Source organism: Mustela nivalis (genome assembly GCF_964662115.1).
Source record: "Mustela nivalis genome assembly, chromosome: X".
In the NCBI taxonomy this organism is placed as follows: Eukaryota; Metazoa; Chordata; class Mammalia; order Carnivora; family Mustelidae; genus Mustela; species Mustela nivalis.
In genome coordinates this window covers 80,041,554-80,068,129 of record NC_139040.1, presented here as the reverse complement: position 1 = coordinate 80,068,129, position 26,576 = coordinate 80,041,554, and the positions used below count along the sequence as shown (strand labels likewise).

The 26,576-nt window shown below is 37.8% G+C and overlaps 2 long non-coding RNA genes across 6 annotated transcripts in view; one reads left to right on the top strand and one right to left on the bottom strand.

The window, feature by feature from the left end:
- The window catches only part of LOC309856286, a 1,346,109-nt gene that overhangs the window by 598,645 nt on the left and 720,888 nt on the right, over positions 1-26,576 (top strand). For 2 of the 5 annotated variants that reach the window (XR_014307132.1, XR_014307134.1), the window contains 2 exons: positions 12,702-13,613; positions 14,287-18,002. This is a non-coding gene — a long non-coding RNA (uncharacterized lncRNA). Of the gene's footprint in view, positions 1-12,701; positions 13,614-14,286; positions 18,370-18,506; positions 18,938-26,576 lie in introns of those variants that run through there. The other 3 variants (XR_014307135.1, XR_014307136.1, XR_014307133.1) reach the window with 3 other exon arrangements.
- Positions 12,715-26,576, bottom strand: part of LOC309856288 — a 735,312-nt gene continuing 721,450 nt past the window's right edge. The window contains exons 2-3 of the long non-coding RNA XR_014307139.1: positions 17,567-18,013; positions 12,715-12,850 (exon numbers count right to left, since the gene is read on the bottom strand). This is a non-coding gene — a long non-coding RNA (uncharacterized lncRNA). The remainder of the gene's footprint in view (positions 12,851-17,566; positions 18,014-26,576) is intronic.

The window sequence follows — 26,576 nt, the reverse complement described above, 5'->3', positions numbered from 1 at the left end:
CTTTAGAGAGATTAGCTCCCTAAGGCATTATTCCTCCACACATTTTCCTCCAATCAATTAAGACTGATGGATGAGGGGCACCTGAGTGGCTCTCTCATCACGTGGGTGGTGGGTTAAGCCTCTGCCTTCATCTCAAGTCATGGTCTCTGGGTCCTGGGATCCAGCCCCACATCGGGCTCTGCTCAAAAGGAAGCCTGCTTCCCTCCCTGCTTGCCTGCCTCTCTGCTTACTTGTGATCTCTCTCTCTCTCTTTCTCTCTCTGTGTGTCCAATAAATAAATAAAATCTTTAAAAAAAGGCTGATGGATGATAAATTATGAAAACTGCTCCCTCCAAATGATGCTTCTTCATAAGGATTTAAGAATTTAAAATTGTAAGAATTTAAAATTGAAACTTGATCATAGGATTTATCTTATAGAATAACATCAAGTGAAGGCAGTTATTATTAGTTCTGAAGTATTTGTGATTCTGAATTCTTGGCCTCATTAGTAAATTTAGTTTTAATTTCTCCCATGGAGTGGTGATTGGCCTCAGTCTTTCATTGATGTACATCATTGGGTCAAATGAGATGTGTGTGCCCAGAACTATATATAATCTTTTTTGTATTTCACTGGAGATGGCATTTCTGAGTTTTGTTCACTTGAATTTCGACAGATGTTTAAATAGTCACTTCTAGAGTTGGCCCTGGAGAATATCTTCCTTTTTTTCTCTTCCCGATTCTCTAAAAAACCCTGACCAATTCACATTATCACAGTGATATCACATTTCAAGTTTTTCCAAACACTATAGCTGCAAAATAGAAGGAAGCTACTCAGAATGGAATACTATTGTGAATGATTGAGAAAGAAAACATTATTATAATTAAGCTACCAGGTTTCAATGTATTTTATTGTTGCTTAGAAAATCCTAGCATACCCAGACTTTACAGAGATTTGATGATCCTAAGAAGAGCTGAACTCATGGACCAAAATAACTATGCACATAAAAAGTACAATTACTTAACTAAAAAATATGATGTGGTTAACTTTATATGTCAATCCAAGTGTTATTGGAACAGGAATTAAAAAAATAGCTTAGGGGCGCCTAGGTGGCGCAGTGGATTAAGCCACTGCCTTCAGCTCAGGTCATAATCTCAGGGTCCTGGGATCAAGTCCTGCATCAGGCTCTCTGCTCAGCAGGGAGTCTGCTTCCCTCTCTCTCTCTCTGCCTGCCCTCCGTCTACTTGTGATCTCTCTCTGTCAAATAAATAAATAAATAAAATCTTAAAAAAAAAGAATGACTGTACTTTTAAAAAATACCTTAAAAGGAGCGCCTGGGTGGCTCAGTGGGTTAAGCCACTGCCTTCCGTTCAGGTCATGATCTCAGGGTTCTGGGATCAAGCCCCACATCGGGCTTTCTGCTCAGCAGGTAGCCTGCTTCCCTTCCTCTCTCTCTGCCCACCTCTCTGCCTACTTGTGATCTCTCACTGTCAAATAAATAAATAAAATATTTTTAAAAATAGCTTAAAAGTATATGATAAAATAATGATATACATATACAAGGAAAAGAAAGATACTATACTGTGAATATAAATTAAGTGAAAATTGTAGAAATAAAGAATACAATAAATGGAGACTAAGATGAATATAGCTGTAAAATAAATAAATGAGTTGGGAAAAACAAACAAACAAATTAATGACTTCTGCCCAAATACAGCAGAAGAGAAAAAAAAATAAAGAAAATATTTAAATAAGTACTGAGATAAATTTTGGAGAATTAAAGAAAGATAAAAGATACCAGACTTAAAATGATGCCAAACATGAGATATCAGAAACAAAACCAAACAAAAACTACACACACTAAAAACCACTCATATACATTATGGTGAGTTTTAAGAATATCAAAAACAGAGAAGAGCATAAATGATGCCCAAGAGAAGAACAGATCACCTAAAATGTACAAGAATAATACTGACAGCACAATGCTCAATAGTAATAGCATATAAAGAGACAGCTGGGAGTTTTTATAGATGGAAAAGATATTTGAAACTAGGTATTATACATCAATCCAAATTATTGATTAAATTTGAGAGCACAGTAAAAATACAATGAAGCATGTTAGGTCTTAGAACATTTATCACACAGAGACACACATTTTGGAAAACTTCCTTGGAAGACAGCTCAATTTAGATCGAGAAAACAGAATTATGTACTCAAAGGCACATTTTGAAGGAAGGATTGAATATAGCCTGCACTGCAAATATTCTTTAATCGTATGTTCTGAATTTCCTAAATTTAAGAAGTATTTGTTCAAATATTTACCTTTAAATAAATCCTAGGAGACTTTTTCTTGGATTCTGGAAAATCAGTCCATTTGGATACAAATCTTTTTGTCACTGATGGAAATTTTGATAGCCCTTAACTGTGGAATGCCTAATGTATTGTTACAGCAATTGTGATTTGCCAACACATGGGTGATGTGTGTGTGTTGTGTGTGTTTATTTTTATTTTTGATGGTTTTACTCTTCTATGAGGTTTTAAGTAGACATGATTTAAATAAATTATGATTTGTTGAAATTTATCTGAGGTTATATATAATAAAATGAAATTTGTGTGAACTAAAGAAGTGCATCTCCATTTTCTTTGTTTTAAGAGTAGACTGGTCTTTAAAAATTGTCCAAAGAAGTACATTATATTCATTATTAAATTTGATAATATACAATAAAGTATTTATGGTCATATTGGACCATATCAAATTCTACTATTAATTCATATTAATAATTACCATAAGAGGAAAAAGGGATATTTTTCAAAATAAAAATTAGCGTATTTTTCAGAATATGATATAGTGTTATTCACTGAACTGAGGGAACAAATGTCAAAGTCTAACACAGTTTACAGAATGTTTTAACATAAATTGAAATTTAAATCTGACCAAATTTCACAGTTTTAAGTAAAATGATAGCACTTTATATCCTTGAAAAGTGGTAAGTGACCCAAAACATGGCTTAGAAAAACAAATTTAACACTACACTAGTCTGAGATGGTTAAGTTATGGTACAACTTGCCATTGTGTATCATCAAATGATATATTTTTTTCTTTTGGGCTTGTCATTATATTTTATTTTAGCCATTCTGGTAAGTGTGTAGTGATATCTCAGTGTCATTTTAATTGCATTTCCTTGATGTCTAATTATGTCAAAATATATTACTTTGATGTTTAATGCTCTGAGCTTTCTCAGTTCAAGACCATGAAGCCACTTAGGAAAAATACAGTTGCAGAGGCACTCATAGACCAACTCTTATTTCGAAATAAGAAGAAACATTACTACCCATTCCAACAAAAAATAGATTTGTTATGCAGCAGGGATTTTATAAATTACCTGACACGACTTATATAGTAAGATGAAATGGGACAGGCGGCTTCTTGCAGCTATATACAACATCATTTTAATTTCAATTTTCAGTATAATTTTTCCAAGGTATACACAGAATATATATTTAATGTAAATTGTGAACATTTTAAACTCTGTATATGGAAATTAGTCAATTTTAAGTTTATAACAATCAAAATTAACGGAAGTTTATTTTAAATTAGTTAGCTTTCTCTGCATTGCAAGACAGAATAATCAAGAATTGGTAAGAAAAAAGTAATCTCTGTAAAATTACCGGGGGTGCATTATAAAGTGTTCGGTAACTGATCAAGCTCACAATTTGGATTGAATGGCAAGTGATTTTTAAAATCTGGAACTCATTGTCAATTTTTTTTCTTCATTGTGTCTTAATAAATTACTGTGTTCATTTGCATGGAAGTGAAGAAAAATGCATGACATTTCATCTCAACACTAACACCTTTAACAGGCAACTCTGAATGTACTTTACAGCAGTGTAACAAAGTAAAGATCAATGATGTTTCATGAAATATTTGTTATAATTCTCAAGGAGATAGGGAGATTGTGCAAAAATGCAAATCACTTTGCGACTAAACACATTGTTTATTTCAGCTAATTTTAAGAAAATATGCTGAGAATCTCTCAAAAAAGGAAGCAATGATTTAGGTTTGCCTTCAAAATCCTTATCTAATCCTGAACCAACAGCACATAGTTCAAAGAGCAACTAATTTGAGTAGCTCCAATTTACACATTTCCTAACAATGCTTAATTTAGTGGAATTTCTGTACAATTATGTTAATTTGATGTAATGAAAGACAAAAGTTCAAAAAGATCATCCTTAATTTATATAGATGCCAAACTGCATTTTCTGAATGACGCCCAGGAACGTATTTTCAAAAACAAACAAACAATGCCAGAACCACTATTAGGTCATCTCTAGGCAGAAAGTGACTCAGAGCTTACATTACTCTCTCCCTGAAAGTATACTGTAGGCACTGAAACTACTACCCTGAGTCTGTGCTATCAAATTCCTTAAGTTAGAAAGTTTTAAAACCCGTCTGTGTGGAGTATTTCATTTACAGATAGAGATTTGGTTGTTTATACATTTTCATACTTGATTTTTAGGGTGTAATAAGTATGTTTTAAAATTCATGGTGGTTTTGAATACTGTTGGATAATTGTGCTAAAATGGTATATCCATTCCTCCTAGGAAACAGAAATTATAGAAAGGTAGTGCTTTTCAAATCTGACATCTTTGAGTCATTGCAGTATCATATAAATGCAATAGGAAAAGTGTCATTCATGTTTATGATATTTTCTATAAATAAATTAGAATGTACTGGAGGCCTGATATAAAGTGGGATGCCTAAACTTCAGTAAGATCTTGTTTTCAATTCAAAATAAATTTTATTTTTTATTTTTTTATAATGTCCCTCAATTTCAGATAAGCACCCCCATAAGGTCCACTCCGTTTTTTTTAAGATTTTATTTATTTTATTTGACAGATAGAGATCACAAGTAGGCAGAGAGGCAGGCAGAGAGAGAGGGAAGAGGAAGCAGGCTCCCTGCTAGGCAGAGAGCCCGATGCGGGGCTCGATCCCAGGACCCTGGGATCATGACCTGAGCCAAAGGCAGAGGCTTTAACCCACTGAGCCACCCAGGCGCCCCAAAAATAAATTTTAAATTGAATTATGCACCTCTAAGTTCAGAGACAATAAACATCAACCAACACAATTAATAAGTTCTATTTCTTGAAATTTCGGGAACATTGATAGTCTCATCTCCTGGAAGAACAACAGCTAAAATTTTTGGTCATGGATTCCTGCTAAAATATCACTTTCCCAAAGAAAATTAATGTTATGAATTTTCATTGATTGTTATTGATCATGAAGAATATAACAACCACGATAAAAAGAGTAGGAAAAACATGATATCTCATCTGTAAGGGCATGTGGAAATTAGGAAATGCTAATAAAAATAACTACCATTATTTCCTAAGTTAACATAATATAACAGAACAAAAATATTTCAAAACAATGTTTTCTTTTTTTTTAAGATTTTATTTATTTGACAGAGAGAGATCACAAGTAGGCAGAGAGGCAGGCAGAGAGAGAGGAAGAAGCAGGCACCCTGCTGAGCAGAGAGCCCAATGTGGGACTCGATCCCAGGACTCTGAGATTATGACCTGAGCCGAAGGCAGCGGCTTAACCCACTGAGCCACCCAGGCGCCCCCATAACAATATTTTCTAGGCTCATTCTGATAACTCTTTTCTAAATTCAAATTTAAAGGTTGAGGCATGTGATATATATTACACAAAAAACATCCCAAGGCATTCATTAAAAAAAAAAAAAACTCTTAATAAAGAACAAATCCAAAGGAATTTCTTTTCTAATTTAATTAACAAATTATGAATCGACTTACCTATTTCATCACAGTGTATCAGGCACCAATAATATTTTTTAATCATCACACCTGATGCAATAGTTACCATCTTTCAGACATACTGATCATGAACAAGTAAATAAACAAGAGCACCGTAGCTTAAGATCTACCTGCATAAATATAGGCTACTTCAGACAATCTCTTCACCACAACATAGCAATGAATAGAAATCATACATGCTCTGTATGGACATACAGATGAGATAGAAGGGGATGGATGTTAATATATGCAGAATCTTTATTAATTACATTGTAAACCATAATATGGAAAAACAGAATACAATTTTAGAAATACCCAGGTCACCATCATTGTTTTATTTTTATATGTGTAGATAAGGAGTTTAATAAACAATCCATGACTATTCAACTCCTTATATTTTGAAAATTTTAGCAAAAGTAACAAACCTAGCACCTAGAAAATTGTACCTATCTGCAACATACGGCTTTGCCAGCATGGTAGAGGAAAAGCAAAACAAAATAAGTAAGAAAAGTGTAACATTTCACAAGAGATTTGCTTTTATTTTTTTATTTTTTAATTTTTATTTTTCATTTATTATTTACTTCTATTTTCTACTTTATTTTAATGAAAATGTCATGACCATAACATAAGAGCAGAATTAAACCAACATGAGAAATTATTTTTTCATAAGTTAAAATAAACTAGCTTGGTGATTAATTCAAAATTATATTACAAACTTCAGTGTTCTTGCAGTAAGTATCACTGCATAAACAAATGAGTCAGGAGTCATAAACTAATGATGATTCTAAATGTTATTTAGAGAGACATTCTGTTCTTAATATATTTTAAATATTCTACACAAGGCAAAGTGGATCCAAGTAATCTGTAGGCAAAATAAGATTTTAGAGAAGTATATATTTCCAACAGTATTTATAAAATATTACCTTTATGTAAGGCATCATCCTGGACTTTGTGGAAAACACACAAAGGAGTAAGAAGTGGCCCTTCAAGAAACATATACAATATCAAGGTTTAACATGAAGCAGCATGTCTTCTCTAAGTAAAAAAAACATTGTACCAACTGACTTTACTGAAACTTTATATTTATTGCTCTCATTTTAGGTCATAGTGTCCTTCTGCATGCAGGCTGCTATAACGGACATGATATAGACTTAATAGCTTATAAAGAACAGGAATTTATTTCTCACAGTTCTAGAACAGAGAAGTTCAAGATTAAGGAATGGGCAGATCCAGGGAGAGCCCACTTCCTCATAGATGGCTATCTTCTCACTGTAAACGTACATGATGAATGAAGCAAGAGAACTCTCTGGGGTCTTCTTTAAAAGGACTGTAATCCCACTTATGACCTAATCACCTCCCAAAGTCCCCTATTTTTTAATGCTAGCACTTCCAGAGTGAGATTTCATAATATGATTTTGGAAGACATAAACATTCACACCATAGTATATATAAACAAAAAAAGACACAAAAACAACAAACAAAAAAATTATTTTAACTACCTATTATTTTCAACTGCATAAACTTTTAATTTGTTTCTATATAATATTAAATAACTCATTTGAGTGATTCACTTATATCCAATGCATCTGAGTGCAATTAAATCTGCTTACCCAGCATATCCAGCAGCATATTTCTTCAGGCTATCCCATTCCCCACCTTACAGGATTTACCACAATTAGAAGACAGGGGATAGAGGATAGATAGATAGATGTATACATAAACACACTTGTACATACACATATGCATATTTTTTCCTGTTAATGATACTCATGCAAATAAAATTTAAGCTCAAGGAAACCTGTCTTGTGTGTTACTTAATATCCAGTTTTTAGTCAACATCCAAAAACAAATAATCCAATAAAAACATGGATAGAAGACATGAACAAGTGTTTCCCCAAAGAACACATTCAAATGTTCTGTAGATACATGAAAAGATGGCCATCATCATGTATCATCAGGAAATTGCAAAGCAAAACTAGAAAGAGATACCACCTCACACCTGTCAGAATGGCTAAAATCAACACTACAAGAAACAAAAGGTGTTGGAGAGGATGTGAAAAAGTAACACTTGTGGGGGCTGCCTGGGTGGCTCAGTGGGTTAAGCCTCTGCCTTCAGCTCAGGTCATGATCTCAGGGTCCTGGGATCAAGTCCCACATCAGGCTCTCTGCCAGGCATGGAGCCTGCTCCCTCCTCTCTCTCTCTCTACTTGTGATCTCTCTCTGTCAAATGGATAAAATCTTAAAAAAAAAAAAAGAAAAAGTAACAATTGTGAACTGTTGGTGGTGATTCAAACTGATACAGCCATATTTGAAAACAGTATGGAATTTTCATAAAATTTAAAAATAGAAGTCCTTTGTGATCCAACAAACCTGTTGGTGTGTATTTACCCAATGAATATAAGAAAACTTATTCAAAGGGATGCTAGCACCCCTATGTTTATAGCAGCATTATTTATAAAGCTAAAATATGGAAAGCGCCCAAGTATCCATCAATTGATGAATAAAGAATAAGTGGTATCTATATACAATGGAATATTATTCTGCCATAAAAAAGACTGAAATCTTGCCATTTGCAATAACATGGTTGGAACTAGACAGTATAATGCTAAAAGTGAAATAAGTCAGTCAGAGAAAGACAAATACCTTTACTCATATATGGAATAAAAGAAACAAAACAAACAAGCAAAGGGGAAATAATAAGACATAGAAAGAGAAACAAAGCAAGAAACAGACATTTTATTACAGAGAACAAACTGATGGTTACTTGACGGTATCTGAAAGGAGTGATGGATTAAATAAGTGATGGGGGTTAATTAGAGCACTTGTCATGATGAGCACTGAGTGCTATATGTTATATTGTACACATGAAACTAATACAACCATATATGTTAACTAACTGGATTTCAAATGAAAATTTTTTAAAATCCCAGTTTTTAGCTCACATTCTGGCTTACAAAAGGGATTTAGTCAGGAATTTGGAGATTAGTTAATGAACAAAAAAGGGGTGAACAGGCAGTTGTTAGATAAAATTACTATCCTTTCTGGCATTATCTTATACCTTTTATCTAGAAGTATTTTTAGCACTTTAGACTCTTCCTATTTTATTTTGAATCATTAAAAAAAATTTCCTCAAAGGACCTTAGACTCCATCCAATTTGAGCAACAGTGTGAGAGAGGAAATGGTGTCCAGGAGGAAGAAAAAAAAAAGATGAAACTACTTTTGTTTACTAGTGAATGCATAGTTCTTCCACAGAAGAAGCTCTAAATGGTCATGGCTCCAGCTTTATATGTGTTCAGTCATATGTTCAGAAGTAGGTAACACTATCAAAAAATATAAAGCATCTGAGATTATTTTCCCTTATTTGAAAGCTGGTGTATAAGTCTGCCGTAGTTTCTTGGGTGTTGATAGAAGACGCAGACTCATGGTTCAGAAATAATATAGTTTATTATTCACAGCAATAGAGGTAGCCAGAATATTAACAGTATTTGTGTGTGTGTTTGTGTGTTTGTGTGTGTGTGTGTGTGTGTGTGTGTGTAGGGGTGGGAGTTATATATCAGTTCTGAGCCTCAGTTCCCACAAGAAGAATCAAAACAGAGGCAGAAAATATTTGCAAACACAACAGGTTAAGTTAAAAAAAAAAGATACTATCTCTGTCTTCCAAGTCTATTCAATACAACCATCTTCAAAGGATGGCCTAGAACAAATAATAAATGCAGAAATGTAAGGAACCAATTGAAAAGTGTCTCCCAAGAAACACACTTTGAGAGTCTTGATTTGACAAAAATACTATAGGATATTACATGGATCAGGTGCATTGAATACTGGAAGGTTAAAATTACAAGGGACCAAATATTTTTAAGCAGTTCTGGCATCCAGTAGAGTTCAAATAGGTTTTATAAGATTGAGGAAAGAAGCCATCAAAACCTGGGCCCAGGGGCACCTGGGTAGCTCAGTGGGTTAAGCCTCTGCCTTCGGCTCAGGCCATGATCTCAGAATCCTGGGATCGAGCTCTGCATCAGGCTCTCTGTTCAGCAGGGAGCCTGCTTCCCCCCCCACCCCCGCTATTTGCCTACTTGTGGTCTCTGTCTGTCAAATAAATAAATAAAATCTTAAAACAAAACAAAACAAAAATCCTGGGCCCAATTTTCCCAAAAGTATGATGCTGATTCTAGTCTCTATGATGTTATCCCTTGAAGACAATGTCTCTAATTGAGTTGAATTAGTTTAATAAAGAGCATACCCCCATTTGTTGTAGGAGATGAACAATATGCAAGAAGCAAAATGCCACATGGAAGCCACCTGGTCTTCAGTGGAACATAGAATCAGTTCCTTTGGGATGAATTTGTTCCACATTTGACTTCCCACTTAAGGGAAAATAAGAGTGCCTTCTAATAGATTTTAAATAGGAAATGACAACGGAAGCTTATACAAGATTATAAAATGGGAAATTTCATTTAGATAAGCAATCATTTCAAAGTCATCTTCTTAATATTACAGACTCTTCACATAATCATAATTTTATTTTGGTATTATATGGTAATTTCAAATATAGTAAATATAAAGAATTTACCTCTGTAATTATAGCGAGTCTGGTTGTAGTTTAATGGCAACAACTCTTCAATTTAGAAGTATGGTCTACCAATTATTAATACATTTGGAAATGGTGTGTCATCTTCACTCCACTTGTCTCACTAAAACAGTGAGCCAAAAAAAGTAGGTCCAAGCTGTTTACTATGGTCAAAATGGGTTGCTTTTGCACTTGGTAAAGAAGCAGTCATATTTTGGAAGAAGAAACTGAGGCTATTAATATTTTCAACTTATTTTCAGAAAAGGAAAGAAAGGATAATCTAACCTAAAGCCAAAATCTTACACAAGGTGGCTGGAGAATGATCTTTTCTCAGATAAAGGGTTTTTCAACTTAGCCATGTTAGGAGGAAGAAGAGATGAGACATTGTGGACTTGACTAACGTTTGTACACTGTTCAAAAAGTTTTCAAAATAATGTGTATTATTTTTCTTCTTTTAGTTGAGACAAAAAAAAAAAAAACAAACCAAAAAAAAAAAAAACACTAATGAGTTTACTCTTAAAAGGAGGTAAACAAGAAACTAGCAAAGATTGAGTGTTAGGTATTGTCCCCCTCCTTTTTTTTTTTTTAATTATGTTATGTTAGTTACCATACAATACATCATTAGTTTTTGAAGTAGTGTTCCATGATTCATTGTTTGTGTAAAACACCCAGTGCCCCATGCAATATGTGCCCTCCTTAATACCCATCACCAGGCTCACCCATCCCCACATCCTTCTCATCTTTAAAGCCCTCAGTTTGTTTCTTGGAGTCCATAGTTTTTCATGTTTCATTTCCCCCTCCAATCCCCCCACTTCATTTTTCCTTTCCTTCTCCTAATGTCCTCCATGCTATCCTTAGGTTCCACAAATAAGTGAAACCATATGATGATTGACTTTCACTGCTTGACTTATTTCACTTAACATAATCTCCTCCAGTCCCATCCATGTTGATGCAAAAGTTGGGTATTCATCCTTTCTGATGGCTGAGTGATATTCCTTTGTATCCTTGGATCACATCTTCTTTATCCGTTTGTCTGTTGTAGGGGATCTTGGCTCTTTCAACAGAATGGCTATAGTGGACATTGCTGCTATGAACACTGGGGTGCATATGGCCCTTCTTTCCAGTAAAATAGAGCTAGCGTATGACCCAGCGATTGCACTACTGAGTATTGACCTCAAAGATACAGATGTAGTGAAAAGAATTAGGTATTGTTAAAGCACAAATGCAGGGGATAGAAGGTATGGTACAGAAGAGGGAAGGGCAACCATATGGCAGAGTAGAATAAAGTAGCTCAAGAAGAAATTAGTCATATCCAGATATTGTAAGGCATGTGGGGTTGGCAGGGAGAGCATGAGAAATCATGAGAGAAGAGAGAGAAAATGGACCAGGCAGGAGAGGTTTATAACATTTTAACATCTAAGGTAAGCATATGCAAAGCAGAATAGGGAAAGAAATAAAAGTTTTTATAAGACTCAATACATGAGGAATAACGTGGAGGACACTGGGAGATGGAGAGAAGTGTGCTGGGGGAAATCGGAGGGAGAGACAAACCATGAGAGACTGTGGACTCTGAGAAACAAACTGAGGGTTTTGAAGAGGAGGGTGGCAGGTGGTTGGGTGAGCCCAGTGGTGGGTATTAAGGAGGGAATTTTTTACATGAAGCACTGGGTGTGGTGCATAAACAATGAATTTTGGATCCCTGAAAATAAACTAAAACAAAAAAAAGACTGACTACAGACATGGACCTCAGTGTAACACAGATATGGAACTCACTGTAATACCAGCTGAAAGACCCGCGGATCCCCTTACCCAAGAATCCAACACTGCCACTGGATGCAATCAGCAAGAGGTTCTTTATTGTTACGCAGGCGCCTGCGGGTGGTCAGCGCGCGCCTGCGGGTGGTCAGCAGCTCCTGCTAGCTGAGCACACCTGGCTGGGGTGGTGCAGGATTTTTATAGACAGGTGCAAACAAGTTTTGGGTGGGACGCAACTGATTGGTTGACAGTTAGAACTTTTGAAAAAGGCATATGTGGAGTTTGCTGATTGGCTTTGGGGACCCGCTCGCGCGGAAGAGAGAGGCGGGAAGGGGGAACAAGCTGATTGGTTCTGAGGGCCCGTGCGTGGGAGGAGAGAGGCAGGGAGGGGGAACAAGAAGGGGGAAGGTAGGAATGCCATCATGGCGTCTTCTATTATTTCTATAAGCCAAACAGTTACAGAAGGGCAAAAGAGCAATTAATCACGCAATTAATAACCTAATCTACGCCTAAAAGCCAGCGGTTCACAGAAAAGCAAACAAGCGGTTAGTTATCCTATCTATCTTCCAGGGGAGGGGACTTTCCAGGGCAGGGGTCTTTCATTCCCCCCTTTTTCTTTATCATGGATAGAATCTTCTATCCATTTGTCTTGTTCTTGCATGTCCTGCCCTTCCATTGAGCTAGTCCGGGGCTCTGTTTGTTTGAGGAGTTGGTATTGCTGTGTCAGTACCATTGTCTGAACAACAGACAGGCGATCTTTAATGAACTGTACTAGCCTGTTTAAGACACAAGGACCATAAGTTAGAATTAATAACAGAATGATGAGAGGGCCCGTTATAGATGACAACAAAGTAGTAAGCCAAGGCAATCTGTTGAACCAGTTTTCGCGGTGGAGAAGGGTGGAGAGGGGTGCAAGGCATTAGCCCCTTCTCCATCCTCAACCAGCCTCCTGCTCCTTCATTTCCCCCTGAACAATCTTGACCCTGAAATCTTTAAGGGGGTTGAAGGTGGAAGGTCTCATCTTCTGTAACTTCTTCGTGCTGAATAGGGGCGTAGAGCTGTCCCTGCCTGCTTGGGTCAATATTGATCAGGGTAGGAACATAAGGGAGTTACAAAGGTGGAGGCAGCTGAATCCAGCGCTGACAGTGAAGAGGCGTCCTTGCGCGCGACAAGGATCGTCTGTCGTGGCGAAGTCCTTTTAGCAATGGAGTCTCGGCACCAAGTAGAGAAACATGGAACAAAGTAACATATTAAGATTAATAAGGCGATAAGAATGAAAAGCCCGAAAAAGATTCGGCCATAGTCCTCCTTCAAATTAGGAACTTAACCATTTACTGAGAGAGAAGGATCTTGTAGGGCCTTAATCTGGGTGTTCATATCCTTTATTATTCCTGTGACATTTTTGTGATAGTCTGGGATGTATACGCAACATTCTGTCTTGATAATTGCACATGTGCCACCCTGGGCTGCTGTAAGGACATCTAAAGCCATCCTATTTTGTAGGACTTCCCTGCGTGTCTGTGACACTTCGGTATTAAGTAGGGAGATGCCATTTAGTGAATCATTGAGTGCCTTTGTAGTATATTTATTAAGGGCTTCTACATGCCACATGACATTCTCTAGTCCCGCAGATGGAACAAAGATGGATGCTAAGTGATCACACCATTTAAAAACAGATTGTGGGGAGGAGTCAAGATGGTGGAGAAGTAGCAAGCTGAGACTGCTTCAGCTAGCCGGAGATCATCTAGGTAGCTCATCTAAAAACAGATTGTGTCCATCTTTGTTTCAAGTTGGGGAGATTAGCTGGAGTTGTGATGGTTTTAGTAATGCGCCCATGAATCCAGGCAAATCCTAAAGTACAGCGACCTATCCACCCGGGAGGAAGCCAGGGCCGCAGGTTGGTTCCACATATCCAGTGGGTTCCATTTGGAGCTGGCCATCTGATGCCAGGTCACCTTGCCCAATCAGTAGCAAACCAGTCAGTAGCCTGGAGTACTATTATTTGGGAACACATTTCTAATGATAGCCATCCTCGATACTGTGTGTTATTTGCCCAAGTATTACTCGTATGATTCTTTTGTTCCCAGCATAAAACTGCCTTTTGACTGAGCTGTCCAATCATGGGTGTAAGTCACAGATGTATATCCCAGATTTGATATATGCCATCCTTAGTATAGCGATGAGGAGGGTTTTGGAACTTAGGCCCATATTGGATTGGGGAGTTATGGCTTGATAGCAATCCCCTTTCCTTCCAAATAGCTCCATGGGCATGTAGTACCAGGAAAGCATATTTGGAGTCAGTATAAATGTTAATTCTTAGACTTTGGCAATTGCAAAGTGCTAGTGAGCACTATGGCACACCTAGCTTTTCTTATTTTTTTCTATGAAAACTACTGTCATCAGAAAACCAACTGTCATTCATATTTTTAACAGGGGCATCTTAAATCTGGACAAATAGAGTAAGCAAGATCAATAACTTTTGAACATTTTTGCTCTATAGAGAAAGAAGTACAGTGGTTAGGTTCGGGCATACAGGTAACTAGGTTTAAAGTTTGACAAGTTTTATTTCTGGCATATCTGTTAATGTAGCCCAGTATTTAATAAGTTGGCCTCCATCATCCATTGGTGGCCTTTGGCTTCTAAGACAAATCTGGACCTGATGTGAAGTCATTACAGTCAGGGACTGTTCCATAGTGAGCTTTGAGGCTCCTTTATAGGAGGGCTGTTCCATGCTTAGCTAAAGCATCTGTTTGCAATTGCACCTCAACAGAGGTGGCCTCTAGGATAAATATGACTAAGGGATGAAACCAATAAGACGACCTTTGAGTGGTCCAGCCTTAACAATATCCTGATTACAGAGGATCATTGTCAAGTGGGAGAAAACTTGTCAAAAGATAAGGGGAGTCCCTCATGGATCATCCAATCCACTCATAAAGAAAGTAGGGTCATCCATTATCTCCACAAGTCCATAGTTAATCCTATGGAGTGCGGTATGCTGGCTTTTAGACAATTTCATTATTCCAGTTATTTCATCATGTGCCGTGGGGTCTGCTAATATCCCCACAAAACAGTAAGATTGACTAAAGAAGTGATTGTACAACTTCTCTGAAGTTTACCTCAAATTGTTTAGCTTAGGTAAACATTTAAAGACAATCAAATCTAGAATTTAACATTCATAAAGGTGTGTTACTAAAACAATTTTTCTCTCTAAAATAACCCTCATTTCCAGAGATAGCCAAATCAGGACTAATTCACTTGTGAAACAAGTCCAGTTTTAACAAACTTGGCCTAATTATTTACATAAGCTCAGCAAGAACAGTGACTGTGATCAATAGATCTTTTAGAATCTGCTTTGCTGGAACTTTGTATAAGGAATCTCTAGGTTGAACTTTTAGTAGCCTCTCCGGGCCAGAAGCCAAGCCCTGTACTTGCCGTGAGGCATGCCTGCAATGCCTTTGGGCGAATTCCTCTTCCCGAGACTGCACCTACCAAGGAGTGACATTCTTTACTCACCTGGTGGGGCTGCTGGGAACTCTGTAAGCAAGGTATCAGGCCAACAGTCCCAAGGGGCTTTACGGCTCCAGGTTTCATAAAGTCAACCTTAGTTCCTTAAAGCTGTCTGGTCATATCTGAGTCTATGCATGTCTTTCTCAAATATGACATTCCAGTCAAAGCCTTGGTAAAATAACCAGTTTCCAATTCTTTCCTGTTACAAGGAGAACAGATTCTTATTGAACTTATGCAAATGACTGATTGCCATGGAAGAAAGAATACTTACTAAGACCTTTTGGTTTCAGAGGGTTCAGATAGAGAGAAAATTTGAATGCCTTGAGCACTTTTACAAATGAGCACTTTTACATCTCTATAAGTTATAGATAACTAGGAGGAAGTATCTCTAGTCTGGAAGAGCAAACATTAGAGAGAACCAGCAATGTTCAAAGTAAGATAAAACATTAAGAGACATAACATTATCATCTTTTAGTTCATTTAGTCCCATATTACTAATTCTGGTGAATGCGGCTTTAGTCAGTTTTGGAAATTCTTACCCATTTCAGTTTTAGGATTTTCAAGCATATCAAATATCTGTAAAAGTCCTTTATAGGAATCTCCTTGAAGATAAAACTCATTTTACAAGAGAATTAAAACAATTATAAATGACAAAAACTCAGAATGGATACGGTTAGAGCTAAAGAGACACGGGAGTTTACAATTTAGCTGCAAGGAAATCAGGTTATTTCTGTGATACATAACTTTTCCATAATTACAGTATCAAGCGATGATCTCTCAAAACGTTAAAACTTTAGGAAGTGCGTAGAATCTCTAGAATAGTTATAGCATTTTCCCAAATGTAACCCAAGGTTTATCATTGGTTCAGTAGTACTTCATGAGCAACTTCACATACCAAGGAAAAGCCTGAGTTAAAGAGATTTACAACTTAAATCTTGTCAACATTTGCTAAAATCTTAGAAAGTTTTAAAGCACATGCCTAAATATAATTAGGGATGTTAAACACCTGATAAAACTGAACATAGAAACTCGTTTTTCTGGGCAGGCAAAGAAAAAACCATTTACATTTTCTTAACAGCAGATAGATTGATCTAAGAAAACATTGTCCTTTTGAACAGAGAATTTCAGTCTTGTACCAATGTACCTTTAAAACCCATTCATTTCAATCTTAATCCATTCTTGACCATAGATAAAATTCCTTTTCTGAAGATTTCCCTTCACAAACCTTCTACAACTTTCCTTTGCATTCAGGTTTTGTCCCAAGCCACTTCCTTCTAAACAACCATTTCATTTAGGACAAAATTATCTTTCTTTACCTTCAACAAAATGTATTCCCATTCCTTAAATCTTTCCTACATATCTCCTATTTTCCTACATACAGAGTTTCCTTTTATTTCCATGAATCTTAGTTACACTAAGCAGAACTTTGTATTCTTAGAAACACCTTTAGTTATTAACCAATTGTGAACTGTTACAACAGAATTCTTCAGGTGGCAAATTTATGAATCAGTTAAGTGGAAAACAAGCTTACCAGCAGATTTAAATACTCTTAGTTTCTTTGCAGTAAGAAGTCAAAAGCACAAACCTACATTCAGTAATTTATGACTTAGCATTTTATCCTGTTTGGTTAAGACCTAGATGTCCACAATTCAATTCCATTTGTCATCCAAGCAAAACTTTAAAACTTTCAGGTTACCAAAGACTTTGAAAGCTACTTCAGCAATTACCCATTAGAACTTTGAGACAGACAATTAACCATCAGTTTTGTCATTTCTTTGCTAACAAATTTTAACAAGTAACACAAGCTTATTTGACCTTCAGTAAATTTTGAAGTTTCACATTTACTGCTAACTTAAAAGACAGGTCTTAATTAAACCAACAAACTTAACTTAGTTCCAATAGTGATTTACGTTCCACCTGGGCCCACTCCACTTTGAATGTTTACCTGAGACATGCGTGGGAAGATCTGGAGTGGGGGTGTTAGGTCCAGGGGGGGGGCTCTTCTTGCTCCTTGACAGTGAAAAGAGAAGGAGCCGTGGTGCATGATCTAGAGGCCAGTCATGCAGGCTGCACACACGTTGGTACGGTACAGAAAGAGAAGGGGAAAACAGAGGAAACAAAGTGCTGCCAGGAGGCAGAGAAAAGATTCCCGGTTTCAGAGCTCATAAGCCCCAACAGAGGAGCAGAGGCCATGCTTTCCCACCAGCAAGGGGGGAGGGGTTAGGCAGTCCAAGTCAGGCCAGAGAACACAAGGAAACTTCCCCGAAACAAAGAGTTTCGGCAGCTGCTTGGGAATATTCCTTATGGTCTCTGTCTCGAGTTAGACCAACCCCAGTTGGCTCCAGTCATAGCCATTTACATGGGAACTGAGTGAGGGAGAAGCCCCCCACATCTATTAGGAGAAACAGAGAGAAATAAAGCCAGAGTCCCCTTAAACAGAATGTAACCTTCATGACCAGTACAAGGAACATATATCCACATTTAAAGACATAACATGGAGACATGCATGAAGACATACATTGTTGGCCTCCATTCGGAGTCAAAGAAAACACCAAGGACAATAAGCAAGACACACAAAACAATTAACAAGAAGGCGCTGCGCGATTTCGGTACAAAACCGAAAATACAAATTCAACCGGCCTAGGGGAACCACGAGGTCTCCCTTTGGCGGACAGAACCAGCCCAGGGGAACCACGAGGTCTCCCTGTGGCGGACAGAACCAGCCCAGGGGAACCAAAAGGCTCCTCTGCGGCGGACAGAACCAGCCCAGGGGAACCAAAAGGCTCCTCTGCGGCGGACAGAACCAGCCCAGGGGAACCAAAAGGCTCCTCTGCGGCGGACAGAACCAGCCCAGGGGAACCAAAAGGCTCCTCTGTGGCGGACAGATCCCTGGGGCGTCCCCCAGGGTGGCAGGGGAGAAGTCCGAGTTCGTCAACTCCTTCTCAAGCTGCCTACAGAATACAGAGCAACAACGCGCGCTGTTGTACAGTCCTATACTGCTACCCGCAGAACAGGCAGAACAGAGGCCTCACAAGACGAGAGACAAACAAGAGCACGAAACAGGAGACAAGAATGCTGGCCAGCTTACCTCCCGGTGGGAGTCAGTTGGATCCATGGGCAGGAGTCCGATGATCTCGGTGGGACCTCCAAATGAAAGACCCGCGGATCCCCTTACCCAAGAATCCAACACTGCCACTGGATGCAATCAGCAAGAGGTTCTTTATTGTTACGCAGGCGCCTGCGGGTGGTCAGCGCGCGCCTGCGGGTGGTCAGCAGCTCCTGCTAGCTGAGCACACCTGGCTGGGGTGGTGCAGGATTTTTATAGACAGGTGCAAACAAGTTTTGGGTGGGACGCAACTGATTGGTTGACAGTTAGAACTTTTGAAAAAGGCATATGTGGAGTTTGCTGATTGGCTTTGGGGACCCGCTCGCGCGGAAGAGAGAGGCGGGAAGGGGGAACAAGCTGATTGGTTCTGAGGGCCCGTGCGTGGGAGGAGAGAGGCAGGGAGGGGGAACAAGAAGGGGGAAGGTAGGAATGCCATCATGGCGTCTTCTATTATTTCTATAAGCCAAACAGTTACAGAAGGGCAAAAGAGCAATTAATCACGCAATTAATAACCTAATCTACGCCTAAAAGCCAGCGGTTCACAGAAAAGCAAACAAGCGGTTAGTTATCCTATCTATCTTCCAGGGGAGGGGACTTTCCAGGGCAGGGGTCTTTCACAGCCACTTCCCACCGACACACACAGACTATGATAATAATAAATAATAATGCAATTAAGAAAATTTCCTGCCAAATAATTTTTCCTCTTTTTTATTTTTATGATTATTATTTTTATTTTATTTTTAAAGTTTTTATTTAAATTGTAGTTAGTTAAAATAAGGTTAATATTAGTTTCAGGTGTACAATATAGTGATCAACACTGCCATACAATGGCTTAAATAAAAAAATGAAAAAAAATTTTTTTAAAGATTTTATTTTTAAATAAAACCTCTACACCCAAGGTGGATTTCAAACGTACAACCCCAAGATAAATATTTACATATTTTACTGACTGTTCCAGCCAGGCACCCCAACAAATAAAAATTTTATAAAATTGTTGAGTTTGTGGGAGTCTCATTTGCTTAGTCAGTTAAGTGTCTGCCTTTGTCTCAGATCAGGATCTCAAGAGTCCTGGGATCGAGCCCCATATTGCTCATGCTCTCTCTCTAACTCTCTGGCTTTTGCTCTTAAATAAATAAATAAAATATTTTTTAAAAAGTTGTTGAATTTGTTTAACTAGTTTTAAACTAGTAGACAGAGATGAAGATAAGGTATGATGTCATGGCACGGAAAAATACAACTTACACGTTTTAAAAAAAAATGTTCAATGCAAGTTACCTCACTTCTTTTATCACCACACTGGGACTTTCCCTACTGAGTTGTTGTAATGTAAGGACCTACTTTATATTTTTATATTTTAGCAAGAGGCTTTCATTGAGGTTAACCCTTAAACTGTCCTTGCTCCCCTTCCCCCAGGGGATTCACTTAAAAACAAGTCCTGGAAATCAGCTCCAGGTAACAAAGCCCATATACAAGGGTGGGTCAGGCCAGGTGGAGACATCAATCAGCGGGAGGGGGGCGGTGTTTGCATATTGTCGCCCTAGATACTAAGGAGTATGCCCCACTCCTCCGCCCTTTGGGAAACTTTTTTGCACCAATCCTAATCAAGGTGTAATAGGCTGGGTCAAATGTCTATACTAGGGTAAATTGAACCTCAATTGGTCATCTAGCCTCACTGTGGCGTTTCCTGTGTGTGTTAAAATCTCATTGGTCACCTGTGCGTGGCCAGGCCTGACTGCATGGCCTTTGCCCTTAAAAGCTAGACTGTGAAACAGCAAAGGGTTGTCTTCTCTCATAAGAGGTGTGGCCCCGAACGTTCGGTTAGATTCTTGATGCTTGGCATGAAATAAAGCTTTGCTTGACCTTTGCTTTACATCAGTCTCGCTCCTTTAATCATAGACCCATTATTGGGGCATAACAGTATTAATCTTAAAGTTATAAGTCTACAATGCATCCATCATCCATTCTACCCCTTAACATTCCCCTTTGGACAGACCCATGATCTAGAACAAGCCTTATTTTATAGTGCCTTGTAGGAGATTTTTGCTGCTGCCTAAATTGCCTACTTTCCTCTCACCATTACCACAGAAATTGGGTCCACTGAAACAAAGGGGTAGTGTAAGAAATTAAGACTTCCATAAATCTCTTTAAATAATAAAGTATAAGATAGTGATACCTTTTTTTCTGCCACATAATCAATTCTTGCAAGAATAAGGTCATATAAGAGAATTTACAACACATGCTAGCATTATCCTACTGGACCCAGACCATTTGTATGTTTCTCTGTCTCTGAGAAATGTAGTTATTTACATGACTGAAACCTAAAAATTGTTTGATATGACCACTAATATCACCTACATTATTTTAAAGCCTGTTTAAGGCTTCTGTAATACATAGGCTTTGTAAACACTTATTAAGCATCTTGTATATATCAAACACTTTAAAAATCTCTGCTTTAAAAAAAAAAACTCTACCTCAATGGAACTTTGAGTCTGAAAAAGATACAGGCAATATACAAGGCAACAGATAGAATAATTACATATTTGATTATATACTCTGAGGATGTCACCTTAAATTGATATGAAAATGATCAGAAGGATCTGGATTTCTTGTCAAAATTTTTTGCCTTAAAAGAAATTGATATTTAGGGAAAGTTGTTACTGAAAGAGGTCCTGTGTCAACCAAAAATGTTCAACCATGATCTCGCTAAATTTTCCAGTTGTGATCATTGCTTTGTTTAGCTGTCTTCTATTAAGACTGAATTTAGTAATTCAGTCTCAGATTTCAGTAAGTCTTTTTTTTTTTAAGATTTTATTTATTTATTAGAGAGAGAGAGGGAGGGGCAGAGGGAGAGGAAGAACCAGACTCCTTGCTGAGCAGGTAGCTGATGCAGGACTGGATCCTAGTACCCTGGCATCATGACCTAAGCTGAAGGAAGACACTTAACCAACTGAGCCACCCAGGCACTCTAGACTGTAAACTTCTTAAAGGTAAAAAAGTTTATTCTTCTAGTAGTTCCACAGACATTTCTAACATCCATAAGAAAGCATGTACTGATGTAAAATGCCAGCAAATCAAATTATTTAAAAAAGAAAGAAAGAAAGAAAAGATATATCTGGATAAAGAGAAAAACAGAAAATCTAATAATACATTGAATTATTAGAGCAAAGAGTGGAGGAAGAGAAAATAAATATGAAATAGAGATTTCCACTAAAAGAAAAAAATTGAATAAGGCAGGAGACTTAGAAAATTATTATGACAGACTTGAGAAAAAAATAAAATAGGAATTTTTAGAAAATAGCAATGAATGAAAAGGTCAATTGTTCCTACCTCTATAATATTAGCTGTTTGTTGTTGTTGTTGTTGCTAATTTACCTATTTAAGCTAATAAACAAAGAAAGGTTTCATTTAGGGATAAGGTTTCTCTCTCTCTATATATATTTTTTCCATTTAGGGATAAGGTATATATATATATATACATAGATATATATGTATATATATATTTTTTTTTTAAATTTTAATTGTTAGAAAATGTGTCACAGAAAGTGTTTAAACTTTAAGATACAGATGCAACATGTAATGAACTGCATTGTTTGAACGTCTAATTTGTAAATGCTGTTAGAGGAAACCTGGTGGAAATGTTCTTATGTGATTGTGTTTCTGGAACTAAGTATATTTATTAATAAGGAATAGTTTAAAATTATGAAATGACCAGGAGTGGACAATTTTCCTAATCCTATCAGCTCTTTGCAGCTCTTTTATTAGCCCCCTTCAGGAATATCAGCTTTTTTATCTAATTAAATTTTATATTAATGTGCTTTTGACTTTTGGCCTTTCTCTTCCTTCTGCTCTTTTTTTCCCCTAAATTACATGTTTCTGTTTAACAGCTACTATCAATTCTTTGATATGAATACTCAACATCAATTTACTAACTTCAGAGATGAAGGAGCATCAATATTTAGAAGCGAAGAATACAAAGCCTTGGGCATCTGGATGGCTCAGTCAGTTAAGCATCTGCCTTCGACTCAGGTTGTGATCCCAAGGTCCTGGGATGGAACCCCAGGTTGAACTTTCTACTCAACTGGGAGCCTACTTCTCCCTCTCCTTCTGCCTGCAGCTCCCTTTGCTTGCGTTCTCCCTCTCTTTGTCAACTAAATAAAATAAAATAATATAATGTAAATAATACATTTATTTATTTATTAAAATGCAATTATTAAACAATACATAATGTATTGCATAATTATAATAATGATTAAATAATTTATTAAATATTTATATTAAATATATCAATTTAATTAAATAAATATTTTTAGAATTTAAAATATTTCAAATTTAGATTATTAAATATTAAATCATTAATTTAATAAATAAATATCTAAACATAATTAAATAAAATAATTTATTTATTAAAATGAATAAAATAATGTTGTCATTATCTGAGCATGTATTTTTAAATAGTCTAAAAAAAAATCTAATAAAGTCTAAATACATTGAGTTCAGATATTTATACAAGTTAACCCAGACACTCAACCCACAGACAGTTTCAAAACTTTTGTTTTTATCTACTATTCAAAATACGTTTTTAATGTATTTATTTGTAACTTTGACATAGCAAGGAAACTTGGAGGAAAAGGAGACATTTGCTTTTAATATTTGAAAATTATTTTGTTGATTTAAAAAAATAAAAACCTTAACACGTGAGCATTTCTTCTTAAATAACACTGTGAAGTTTCTGAGTCGCATTCTATTAAAAGTGCTGATAAAATGGCCTCAGTTACTCATTTAAATTATCAGCTGAATGGGTAACAAATGAAGTAGAGAGCTTTTTAATTATTTATGAATGTATTGCTTGTGGATGGAGTGCCACATAGAGTTACCTCTCTTTTTGGCTTTGTTTTGTGAGCAGTAGTGGAATCTATGAATGAGATTAAACATAAGGACATTCACAGAAATTCTTAATGAACTTCTGGGGAAGGGCAATAAGTGCAAGGAAAAACTGCAGCATGACTAATTACAAATTTCAAGTGGTCATCGCTTAATTATAGAAGCTTTTAAGTTCAAGTAATATATCATTTTTATGAGCCTATCATATTGTATTAATTACCACAAACTGCACTCTTGAACACTTATCTTTTCACATATTTCTTATTCTTAGTACTTAAAATTATCCTTATGATTGATAAGTAAATGGATTTTACTGACAATGCATCTATTTAAATAAATAAATAATGTTGTTTATATATATAAAAACAATTGAATATGTGTATGGTTTCAATGAATTTTTTTTTCAAATTAACATCTTAATTCTACCACATTAGTTACAAATAGATATAGACTTTATAGATTCATCAAATATTTTATCTCAAATTTATATGTCCTTTGTGAAGTAAATGAAACTGTATATATTAAATATAATCCTTTCACATGTAACAGTTACTAGTGCATCCCAGGACATACATAGGTCAGGTCCTACTCAAGGCATCACGGATAACTGGATTTAACTTTCTATCCTAGGAGTCTTCTGTATATTTCTGTGGCTTTTATACTACAATCAGGAGGAAGAATTCTTTTGCTAAAAGCTTCCAAATGACTATGCCAGTAGATTATTTGGAGACTAGTGATATAATATTATTGTTTAATATGTGAAGCATGATAAAATAAAATGCTATTGCCATATTTAATTTGTTCAGTAAAGCATTCATTTAGTTATCAAGCATTCATTTTCTTTTTTTAAAGATTTTATTTATTTATTTGACAGACAGTGATCACAAGTAGACAGAGAGGCAGGCAGAGAGAAAGGAAGAGAAGCAGGGTCCCTGCTGAGCAGAGAGCCTGATGTGGGGCTCTATCCCAGGACTCTGGGATCATGACCTGAGCAGAAGGCAGAGGCTTTAACACACTGAGCCACCCAAGAGCCCCAAGCATTCATTTTCTTTATACAGAAGAGATAGAACAATATTACATAGTAGAAAATACAGTAAATAATCTAGAAACCTTGATCATGTTGTTTTGGCAATTTTAGAACATAAAATTAGCTAAAGCTCAAGTGCAAGTTATATTTGTATCATAGGAGGAAAAGTTAATTAAAAGTTTGTTTATTACCATAGTTTAACACTTCAACAAAATGATAACGAGTCCAAAATCAATGAATATATGAAGTATACAATAAAAACAATAATCTTGAGTGTATGTGACTCACTGTAGGTATTGATAGGCTAGAAATCAAAGGGAAAGTATCTATAGGGTTTGTTCAGTTCCATGCTCATCAGATTAATAGGCTTTCTCATATTGCTTCCTTCACCACATTAATTTGTCTAATGAAGTTTTCAAGAGTTAAAGACAGTGATAGGTTCATGGCTGGAGAGAAGGTACAGAATCTAAGATAGTTCACCAGTGCTTATTATTTAAGAGAAAGACAGCATGGGAGGTGAGGGGTATATCATGCATCCTGTTTTCACTCCCTTTGTGGAGCACCTACCCTGGAGGTCATGTAATAATAACCAATGACCAAAAAACAATAAAAAAGCCCAAACATCCATGTGGAAGTGCCATCCCTGCCTGGAGATGAGTAGACTGCTCAAACAGATCCTGGGCAGGCATCTCAGCCCAGGCCTGTGCTGGGGAAGCTGGTTCCTGGCTTTGGGCGCAATCTGGAAGCCAGCAAACTGACGGGAGAGTGCAGCCAGGGTTAACAGGACTGATGATCTTTTTGCAGCCAGGCCACGGGTGGACACCCGCTCAAGGAGCCAGGCTAGGAGGCTGCCCAGCGCCAGCGCTGACAAAGCTTGCAGCCCCCGGGGCTTTCCCCCGCGCCCCAGCCAGGGCGGGGCCTCAGGAGGGAGGGGGCGGAGGCGGGGCAGAGAAGGGGCTTTGCTAATTGCCAAAGCGAAAAGTGAGCTCGCGGAGGACTCAGCAGGGAGGAGGGCGGGGGCGGGTCGAGAGCAGCGGGGAGAAGGCGCTTTCCTAATTGCCTAAGCTGGTAGTGAGCTCACAGAGGATGTGGCTGAGAGTCTGGGAGGAGGTGGAGGGGCTGGCGGAGGAGGGGCGGGCAGCGCCTCGGTGCTGTGCTCCGGCCCAGTCGGGACTGCAGGACCCACCGGACTCGCCGCCCATATGCTCCCGTGTGAGGCTCCGCTATCCCGCTCCTGCTGCCCCTCCCCGCCCCAAGCCTTCTCCGGTCCACCCTCTGCACAGGGGTAAAGTGACACCTAGCCGCGCCCTCACCTGGAGCAGAAAGCGCGGACCCGACCTGGGGGCGGAGAGGGGGGTTGTGGAGGCCCAGCCTCCCGCGAACCCCAGGGCACCGGGACCACCACGGACGCTGCGCCAAACCCGGGTCCTCATGGGGTCGGGCTGGGGACAGCGCCTTGCGAGGTGCCCTCGCCAGCAGGCACGCTAGCCCCCATCTTTCCGCAGACCCATGCGCCCGTGCTGAGGACCCCCTTCCCTCCCCCGCCGTGGCCCCGCTGCTTTTGTTCTGGACTTGGGATCCCAGGTGGAAACTAGTCCCTCAGACCTCCCTGGCAACAAGGAGGGCAGGGAGGGATTCTTGGTTTTCTGCCCTGGCTCCTCCTCTCTCCCCATTCACAAGCCTTCTGGCTTCCCTTTCCTCTCCTCATTGTCAGTTTTCTGAAATGGTTTTCTTCTGCATGTTGACCCAAAGAGCTATTTCATGAATGAATATACACGAAACTGAGTTGGAGCCCACCTGTGAGAGCCCACCTGTAGAGGCCTTTCATTAGAATGGTCTCTGGTTCTAACCTCAGTTCAGAATACTGCATGTACCTGAGGACCAAGTCCAGATGTTTCTTTCATCTCTGACTTGAATTTGAAATCCTCCTCAGACTTCAGC